Consider the following 9,984-nt stretch of genomic DNA (forward strand, 5'->3'; position numbering starts at 1 on the left):
ATCCTCACCAACACTCGTTATTCTTCATGCTTGTGGCCATCTTAGTTAGTATGAAGTGGTACCTCATCGTGCTTTTCTCTTTCATTTAAAAAAGGAGAATTTTGACCTACAAGGCAGAGACCAGAGTCAGTCTCCCTTGGAGAGCAGTCTATAGCTTTGATAATCACCACCTTGGGATGAAGGTGGCTGGCGAGCTGCAGAGGAGTTGGTTTGACTTTTGGGGATGGTTCTAGGCGGGGTGTGATACAGGGCAGGTTCTGTCTCTAGGGAAGTTCCTGTGACCTTTTCAGATCTAATGAGATTCACATCATCACTTTGGTTTGAGTTGAAATTTCTTTGTTTATCCAGTGAATTACAAGTAGAATAACGATCTGGTTCTAAATCGTCTTTTGGTGCTGAAGTACAATAGACCAAATCGGACCACTTCTATGATGTACCAGCAGCCCCCACATCACACCTTCACCTTGGCTTGTCTCTTCCTCAATTCTTTGAGTTAGCTATGTTTTTTACTGCATTCATATGCTCAGTCATGAGCATCTGTCAACCTCCATTGTGAAGTCATGAGTCTCTTGAGACTGAAACTCCAACAATGTATTGTGCTCACAGTGGACATGGTGTTCCTTTGCCTGATGGTCAGTAGTTGTTTATATGTAGTTAAAAAATAGATAGCAAGTTCCACGCAGCCTCACTCTTTGGAACTCAGCTTCTCTTGTGGCCTTTCTACTGTCGCTAATAACATTTTATTAATGATCCATGCCTCTCTTCACAGGAGGAAAATTAGAATCTATGGAGTAGTTCGTATTCTTTTTCACCTAAATTTGTCTACTTCTGTACATTTCCAATAAGACACCATGGAGAGGGAAGATTCCCCACATGTTTATCCCCAACTGTCTCTATCATAAAACTTATATCCGTGTAAACCCACCATTGACTTTTTGCACCAAAAAAGATATTCAAAGGCAGACATCCAAGTCCCCAGCTCTTTATTGCCTTTGGGATACCACAAGGCACACCCTGAGTCACTGCAGCCATGCTTGGCCCTGAATCTGTCCTGGAAGGTGGGTCAAAAGGCAAGGATGGCAGGCAGGATGGTGGGCAGTGCCTAGCTGGATGGTGGCAAGGCCTACCTGACTGAGGACACACCTAGCAACAATGACAGGAGGTTTGAGCACCACATGAGAGGCAGTGCCCGTGGGAGGTGCAAAGTGGAAGGCCCAGCCCCTGCTTAGAGGAACATGAGGCGACGGTGCAGTGCAATAGAGGACACTGGATGGTCATTTGAACAGCTGCATTCCAGATGAGCCACCCTAAGGTGAGTGTTGTGAGAGTCACAGTGGGTTCAGAGGGACAAGGTTGTGAGAGTGTGCTGCTTACGCATTAGTCCTGGGGTTCATCTGCAGTAAAAAGAAATTTGCCTTTTGTAACCAAAAGGGTTAGGGTCCAGAGAGCAGCAGGATCACATCATCATTGCTATGCTCTTGGGATTAGACACTCCAGAGACACACAGCAGCTGCCTATGTCTGCACCAAAAAGTGGATGTCCTTCACACTGCCATCTGGACACCACTCAGCCAGCTCATCCAAGTCCAAGGCTCAATTGAACGCATCTGGTTGTTGGAACCTACATGGCCTCTCAAATGATACTGGCATGGGATCTTGGGAAAATATCTTTATTCCGTCTTTCCACCTTTCCAGGCAGGTGCAGTGGGACAGAGGGCTGGCAAGCCAATCTTCTGCGTTGTCTATGCCATGGACCGTGATATAAATGGGTACCACAGCCTGGCATGCCTGAGCCTAACCATCTCCTGAGATGCTTGCTCTAAGTACACATTAGTACAGGCTGGGCCCCAATCCAGGTCTCAAGGGAAGAGCCTTCAAGTCCGTTTTTGACAAGTTCCTCTTGCGATTCATATGATTATGCAAGTTTGAGAACTGAGAAGGGAGAGGAAGACCTACATCCTCGTTACTCAGACCACCAGCAGCAGCAGCAGTATAACCTGAGAACTTGTTACAAATGCAGAATCTCAAGCCAGCCCCACCCCAGACATTGAATGAGAATCTGCATTTTAACAAGTTTTCCATGAGATTTGTGTACACTTGATGTGTGGGTAGCTCACATGTACTATGTCTTTTGTCCTTTACATGATTATCAAGTACAAAGAATTGAGCCAGTCAGTCCTCTTGGTTAACAGCACATGATGATTAATGCATGCAAGAAGTCTGATTTGGCATTTTCCCTGATTTTGCCCTCAGTATCCACTCCATTCCTTTGCCCCCATGGGTCACTCAAATGTGTTTCATGTATCTTTAAAAATGCAGCACCTTTATAGCGTACATTATATCTTCAAATCATAACCATAATGAGGTATCATCCCCATTTTCTAGATGAGAAAAGGAAAGATTAGAAAGATCCAGTAATTTGCTGAAGGTCAAGCAGGAGTCTCAGACTCAGTCAAGCATGGGTGACTCACAGCCCTCCCTTGGTCATTGTGTAGCCTTCCTCATCTGCAAAATGAGCATCACCCCTACCTGCAGGATTCTTGCAAGATCCATCAAAATGTGTCTTCTTAACAGATAGTTGGGACTCGATGGTTGCTTGCTGCAATTGTCACTGAAGTCATATGGATAGATAAGGGTGGGGCTTAAGGACAAGAGGAGAGGAACCTTGGAATGCCCCCCAGTGCAGGAAACAAGCATTTATCTGGTGCACACACAGTATGCTAGGCTTCTCATCATCACATGTAGTACCCCTGAAAACCCCAAGGTAAACACAACTAGTGGCATTAGTTGAGATGCTGAACATAACCCCTAGGGGTGGCAGAATCATGACTGGGACCCAGGTCATTGTTCTTTTCAGCAGAACTGCTGTACCCAGACCTCACACCCCTCTAGGCAAGGTGCATGGGTCCCTGGGCAAAACGCATTCCAGAAGCTGGGAAACCACGTCAGGACTTGTATGAGAAAGAAGTGATGGTCTTAAGGCTCTTCAGTCAGTCCTATTTGCACAGTGTGCATCATGCTTCTGAGTACTTCCTCCTGCAGCCCCAGTGCCCAGCACACCTGATTAGGAGGAGCACCTGAAACCACCTGCACAACCTCCATTCCACAGAGGAAGAAACAGGCCCAAGAAGTCCTTTTGTGAGGGGGAGCTCCTAAGAGGCTTCCCTAGGCCACAGCAATGGGCTTGGGCTCTGTGCAGGGTTCTGTCACCTGGCTCCATGTGCTACTCACCTCAGCCTTCTGAGTTTAGTAGGATCTATCTTCCCTATTGATAGATGAAAAAAGCAGGTCCACAGCTGTTGAGTGACTTTCCTAAGGCCACACAGACCACAAATCCTGGCTTCAAGTCCAAAGCATTTCCAGTAAACAGTGCTAAATCAGTCACTGAGGTCCTTGAGTGGCAAAAATATGAAGGAACCCTTCTTTCCCCCTCCCAGTTCCCGCAGCTAGGCTGTGTTAAGAGGAAGGTGTCATACAGGTTCAGCACCCTGGTCAGCGCCTAGCCTCCCTAAAGCCGCTGGAGGAGGCCTTTGGGGCCAGGTCAGGTCAGTATCTGCTGTTCCCAGACCTAGGATGGCCCATTCTGAGAGGAGGGGGCCTGGACCTAGGTGTCTTGCCACCCAATACAGAGCCCTGCCCTTTCCCTCTCCTTCAGAAGGAGGCATGGGAGCAGTCCCATCCTCTAGGTTTCTTAGTTCCCAGGACAGAAATTGAAGTGAGAAGCCTGTGAAGAGAGGGATGGGCCAGGGACCCTGAGCCATGGTAACCTTGAACAAGTTTGGCTTTCCCCATCTGCAAAATGGAGATAAGGATGGACCCACCTCCCCAAAATCCTGCCCATTTATGAGAGTCCACTGGACTGAGTTCATTGCTACCCCAACCTGCCCTTCTCTTCCCCACAGAGCTTCCCAATTCACATGTAAATCACAGGCATCAAAGTGACAGCTGACAGCCCAGGTTCGCCTATAAATGTGCTCTGACTGGTCTGCATGTTATTAAATTTGATACAAATAACTGCATGATGGCAGTTATTAAATTTGAGTCTAAACTCTGTTCTTACCAGTAGTGTGACCTTCGGCAAGTCACTTAACCTGCCTGTGCCAAAGCATCCTCATATGTAAAATGGAGGTAGTGATAGGACCCCTCTATAGGGTTGTTGTGAGCTTCAAATGATCTAGCAGATGTAAAGACATAGATGAGGGCTTGGCACAGAGAGAAAATTATTGTTTAAAAATTGGGTGACTTAATGTGTGTAATAAGTGACGGGTTCATTGCAGTGTACAGACATGAAGTGTTTGCTTTTTATCTAACTGACCTCTATCAAATGCTCCTTTCTTATCTCAACATCTTGGGCCCAGTCAATAACGAATTAGGCACATTGGTTTTCAAACTCAGTCTGGCTCATCTTAAACTTTCCAACTCATTCAGTTCCAAGAAGTGGTCTCTTCTTCTGAGCTCTTGCCCTTCCAGTGTGGTGGGTGGGGAGGAGAAATGGAGAAAAGTAAAGTCTCTTCACTGGCCATGATGATGAGGATGGTGAGAGGAGATTTTGTTTTTTTAAGAATCAGAGTCTCTGTTGCCCAGGCTGGGGTGTAGTAGCATGGTCAAAGCTCACTGTAGCTTCAAACTCCCGGCCTCAAGTGATTCTTCCGCCTCAGCCTCTGGAGTACCTGAGATTACAGGCACAGCTTCTATGCCTAGATACAGATGACCTTACTCTAATTCACACTAGGTTTTGGGGTTTTGTTTTGTTTGATGCTGAGGCTTCAGTAGACTACATGCATAAGTTGGGGGTGTTGGTGAGTGCTTTGTCCTGGACCCTCAGCGAGGAGTGGGGATCTCTGTGCAATCTAAGAGGCTCACAGCCCATCTCCTTGATGTAGTATGCTGGGCTCCTGTGCCACCCACAGCTCAGCCTCCTCTTACCTCCCTGCATCAATGCTTGGGGCCCCAGGAACAACATGGTCCTCCATCTACCTCCAAGGTCTCTAGGACACTGAGAGGGGAAGCAGGACTGTCCCTCCTTCTCCCTGATCCCTTCAAGTCATCGTGGGCTGTTCCCATTGGCTTCCCACCTCAGGAATTCTCTGGTCAGAAATAGACCTCATCTCCATGTTCACAAACACTTCTGAGTTCCAGAAGATACATTTCAAGCCCTTTCAAGAATACCCTCCTAGCATTTTTCATCTGTTCAGTGCTGTATTTCCAAAACCTAGCAGAGTGCTCAATCTTTGTTGAAAGAATGAATAAAGGGTGCTTGGATGGGTAACACTCAGGTGGTCCGCAGGCCCCACAGCTCAGCCCTGCATCTTAAGTGATTTAGTAAGTCCTGGGCAGGGGGAAGAGTGTGGAGGTCTGGTCCCAGCAGGCAGCATCTCATTAGACACATCCTTGTCTTCAACCGCCATTCTCAGGCAGTGGGATAATCCCTTTCAGCATCCCCTTACCCACACAAAGGTCCAGCAGTCCAGCTGCTCTTGAAAAATCAAGGAGCTCTGGTAACCCTGAGCCCACCCACCACAGGGCAACAGCCAGTGAGAGTTGAAGCAGACCTCTCCTTTAATCCTGCCGTCCACAGCCACCTGCTTAGTTTGTTAATGTCACCTGTGGAAACCTGTAGGCATTTGCACTTGGGTCCCTGCTTTAATCTGAAGAGGAAGGGTGGGGACTCTCAGGAGCAGAGTCAGGTGGCTGGCAGGAGAGTCAGTAGTAGTAACAACTCTCCTGTGGGTGCCTAACCCCCATGAGTGGCTTCAATAAAATGAGATGTGGACACAAAGAAGAATCAAAAAGTGGAGAATAAGGAGAGATTGGAGGAAAGGAAGAAAGATGAGACGGGAGAAAAATGGCTTTTGCTGAATGCCCTTGGCACTAAGTCAGTACTGACCCATACACTGAGCCACCCGGGGAAGAGATTAATATGGAAGCCGCCTTCTTCCTCTGCCCACCCTGCTCCCCTGGGGCCAGCTTTCCTTCCACTCACTAACCTCCCCCTTGGCCCAGGAGAGCAGCAGCTGCCACCTTGACATTGGTGGCTCCAAGGCCAAGTAGGGACAGGTTGCTGAGATGAAGTACCTGGAGCTTAAGGTCATGTCCTCTGGCTGCAGTGGGATCCCTGAGAGAAGGGCTGGAGGTACTGGAGCCCATAGTCCCACAGACAGGCCTCCCCAGTGCCAGTGTCACCCCTACAGTGCATGACATAAGAGGATTCTTCTTGCCACACACATCTGCACGTGATTATAACAGCTGACAGTGACCTCTCTCCATATGCTATACACTGTCCCTCTGTGAACTGAGTCTTCATAATGGCCCTGTAACTTCAGTACTGTGGTTGACCCCATTCTTCAGATGCTGAAACACTGAGGCATGGCCTTCTTTATGCCTCATCTCCACACTCCAGCCCAGAATGTAGACCCCCCTCCCACCCCCTGCCATCCCCACAGTGGAGCTGTGTAGGCCTCTGAGCCTCTGCCCATGCTGTTCCTCTGCTCTGAGTGCCTTTCCTTCTCTCCACTCTTTTCACACTGGATACTGCCTCATTGTTTTAAGATTCCCATTAGACCCACCCTTCTTCCAGGAAAGCCTTTTCTGACCCCAGTTCAATGAGATCTTTCCTCTGCACACGAGCCCACTGTGCATGCCCATCACAGCAGCAATTACACTGTCCTGTTTCCCCAGCCTGGGACCAACTCAAGGGCAGGGTCTGTGTGTACCCCACAGCACCTAGCTCAGGAAGGAATGCAGATTGTGTGTGAATGAATGAATGAGTGAATAAATGAACACGAATAGCTGGCATCAGTTAGTGCCAGGCACAGTGCTAAGTGCTTTACAGGTATCGTTTTGTTTTCTGCTCACCACAGCCTTATGGGGAAGGCACTGTTACTAGCACTACCCTTTTATGGATAAGGAAACAGAGGCTTAGAGGTATTAAACAACAACCAAGCATCCAGGCAGTCAGACTCTCATCTGACTTACACGCTCATCTGACAGACCATCCTCAATGGACCTCCTCTGTAAGGGACCCTGTCTCTGACAGGCCCTTTTAGATTTAAGTAGGTAGAAGGCTCAGAATCACTTGGCCGTCCAGGAGGAGGAAGGTGGTCATCCTGCAACCCTCTGCACCATTTAGGTCTCCTTGATCTAGAAGAGAAATCATGTGGCGAAGAGGGTTTTTGGGCCAAAGACAAGAAGATACCACAGAGCCAGGGTTGTTGTTACTATCTTTAGCCAGGCTCTGGCCATTGGAACATTGGCTCCCCTCAAAGGGGAGGTTTGAAAGCTTGGGGAATCTCTTAGCTAAATCCTACCCATTGCCACTTTGCTCCATCCCTAAGATATCCAACACCTGAGCAGTAGATGCTAACATACGTCCACTGACAAGAAGTTCCCTACCACTCCAGCCCAGATCTCAGCGAGTTTCTCTTTTCCTGCCTGAAATGTACTTCCTCAGGAACATCAAAAGGAGTCCATTCTCCAGGAAAGACCAACAGGTCCAGATGGAGGGTCTCCCTAACTTTGTGAATGCCTCCTGACAGAACCTGACATGGAACCCCACCTCCTGTGGCTTCTTCATAATGCCTCCCTTCGCCCCTTCCTCCTGCTCCTTCAAAGCTCTCCAGACAGAGTACCAGGCTCTCAACTTTGGAAAGCCCTCTGCTTGTGTTCTCTGATCCCCCACCTTTCAGAGAAGGCAGAGCAGGAAGGTTTCCAATTTTGCTCTGGAAGACCAGAGAGATGGAGTAAATTACCCAAAGGCCCACACACAAGAAGGGGTGACCAGCAGGACCTAGCTCTCCTGGTTCCCAGCCCAGGACCACACAGTCCCCTCCAGAAATGCTGGAACAGAAGTACTTCTGGGCATCTCTCCCCCTCCTGCTATGAGCAGGGGGAGCAGGAAGAATGCAGAGACACCAGCCTTGCCTGGGGAGGAGAAATTTGATTGTTGCTATGAGGTTGGCCTCCTAGGAACTGCAAGGCTTGTGGCTGACGGAGAAACGGAAAACGTCATCAGTCATCCAGAGGATGCCCTGGCTTGGAGCTGCTTTATAAGATAAGTGTCCTTGGCTTCTGGGCTAGGTCAGACAAAAAGAAGTTGTGAGGGGTGTGTGTGTGTGTGTGTGTGTGTGTACATGCACATGTGCGTGCATGCACATATGCATGAGTGTATATATATAGATAGGTATATGCAGAGAGGACATTTTAAAGAGAATCCCAGGGAAAGTCATGCTTATTCTCAAGGAAGGGAGCAATAGTGGTAGAATCTCGGGCAGCTGGCATTTTTGGCTGGGAGATGCCTGAGGTAAGTGAGTAGATGTGATCATGGATACTGGGGTTCCAAAGGGCCAGGCCTGGGCACTTAAGGTCCGGTTGGTGTGTCTCGCAGGTCCCTAAACACCCATCAAATGTCTCCCAGGTCTAGTTGGACCCTGGCTATGTCTCAATAAGGTTGGGGGAGAAGGGTCTTCATGAGGGAGACCCCTCTAACCCTTCCACATAAAGCCCTACCAAGGCCCAGGGAGAGGAAGGCAAATGGGTTCCCAAGTTCCCAGCTGCAGGGCCTAGTGACAAAGTCATCACCTTCGAGGCATGTGATCCTTTTGCACAACTGATTCTCACCCCTAGAAAGGGCTCCAGGAGTTTGGGAAGGATCCGTGGGCCTCCTGGGTCCTGCATATGGCTCTGTAGCACTGGCAGGTATAGGAAGCTTTTGTTACATTTATTCATCCCTTCAACAATGAGCACCTACTATGTGCCAAACATGTTTCTAGCACTGGGAGTACAGCAAGAACCAGTTAGACCAAAATTCCAGCTTTCATGGAGCTTGCAATCCAGTAGGGGAGGCGGTGGTTGGGAAAGACAATGTAAGTACAAGGCTCAGCCTGCGGGGTCATGATTCGTGATTAGAGAAAAGGCAGCAAAGGAGAAAAGGGAATGAGTGGGATGGGGTGCCATTTTAAATAGGGTGTTCAGCAAAGGCTTCACTGAGGGGGAGACCTTAAGCAGGTCAGGGAGTGGGCTTTGCAGATATTGAGGGGAAGGACCTTCCAGGCAGAGGAAACAGCACATGTAAAGTCCCTTGGATGTGAGCATGCCCAGTAAGGTTGAAGAAGGAATGGTCAAGAGGCAAGTGTGGCTAGGGTAAATGAACAAGTGGGTAAGGCGTGAGAGATGAGGTCAGAGAAGCACAGCAGCCCAATTGGTTGGGGCCTTGTAGGCCGCTGTGAGTGATGAATCCCGGTTTGGGGGGACTTGAAGCTTACATAGTCCAGGGGGACAGCCTCAAGATAGATAAATCAATTCAGGGCCTTGGAAGGGGCTTGTGCAAGTGAGAGACCCAGACACTTAAGCTTTGCCAGTGTTGCTATAAATCTACCACTAGTTGTGGTGAGAATTTTGGCTTTTGCCTGAAGAGGGAGCCATAGGAGAGTTTTGAGCAGAGGAGTGGCAAGACCTGACCACCCTCTGGGCTTCCTCTGGCCGCTGAGTGGAGGATGAACCTGTTGGTGGGGCGGGGAGGAGAAGAGAGGAAGAGAGGAAGAGAGAAAGCCAGAACAGCAATGAGCAACGTGGACTAGCAGTGACAGCCAAGGGTGGACAGTGATCAAAATCTGAAAGTGGAGCCGACAAAATGTGGTGATCTGGGATGTGGGGTGTGATAGAAGAAAGGTAGAAGAGTTGACCGCAGCATTTGAGGTCTAATCCAGTTATCCCCAGTTGAGGTGAGGAAGGAGAGCATCCTTGTTCCTGGATCTCATATTACCCAGTTTTCCATTTTATTTGTAATCTGCACCACTACGCTGAGGCAGAGCTTTCATTAATCCCACGTCACATATAGAGAAATCTAGACTCAGAGGGGTGGAGTGACTTGCCGAAGGTCACACAACCAGTAAATGGCAGACTCAGAGGGGTGGAGTAACTTGCCGAAGGTCACACAACCAGTAAATGGCAGACTCAGAGGGGTGGAGTGACTTGCCGAAGGTCACAC

Source organism: Callithrix jacchus, chromosome 5 (genome assembly GCF_049354715.1).
Source record: "Callithrix jacchus isolate 240 chromosome 5, calJac240_pri, whole genome shotgun sequence".
Taxonomy (NCBI): domain Eukaryota; kingdom Metazoa; phylum Chordata; class Mammalia; order Primates; family Cebidae; genus Callithrix; species Callithrix jacchus.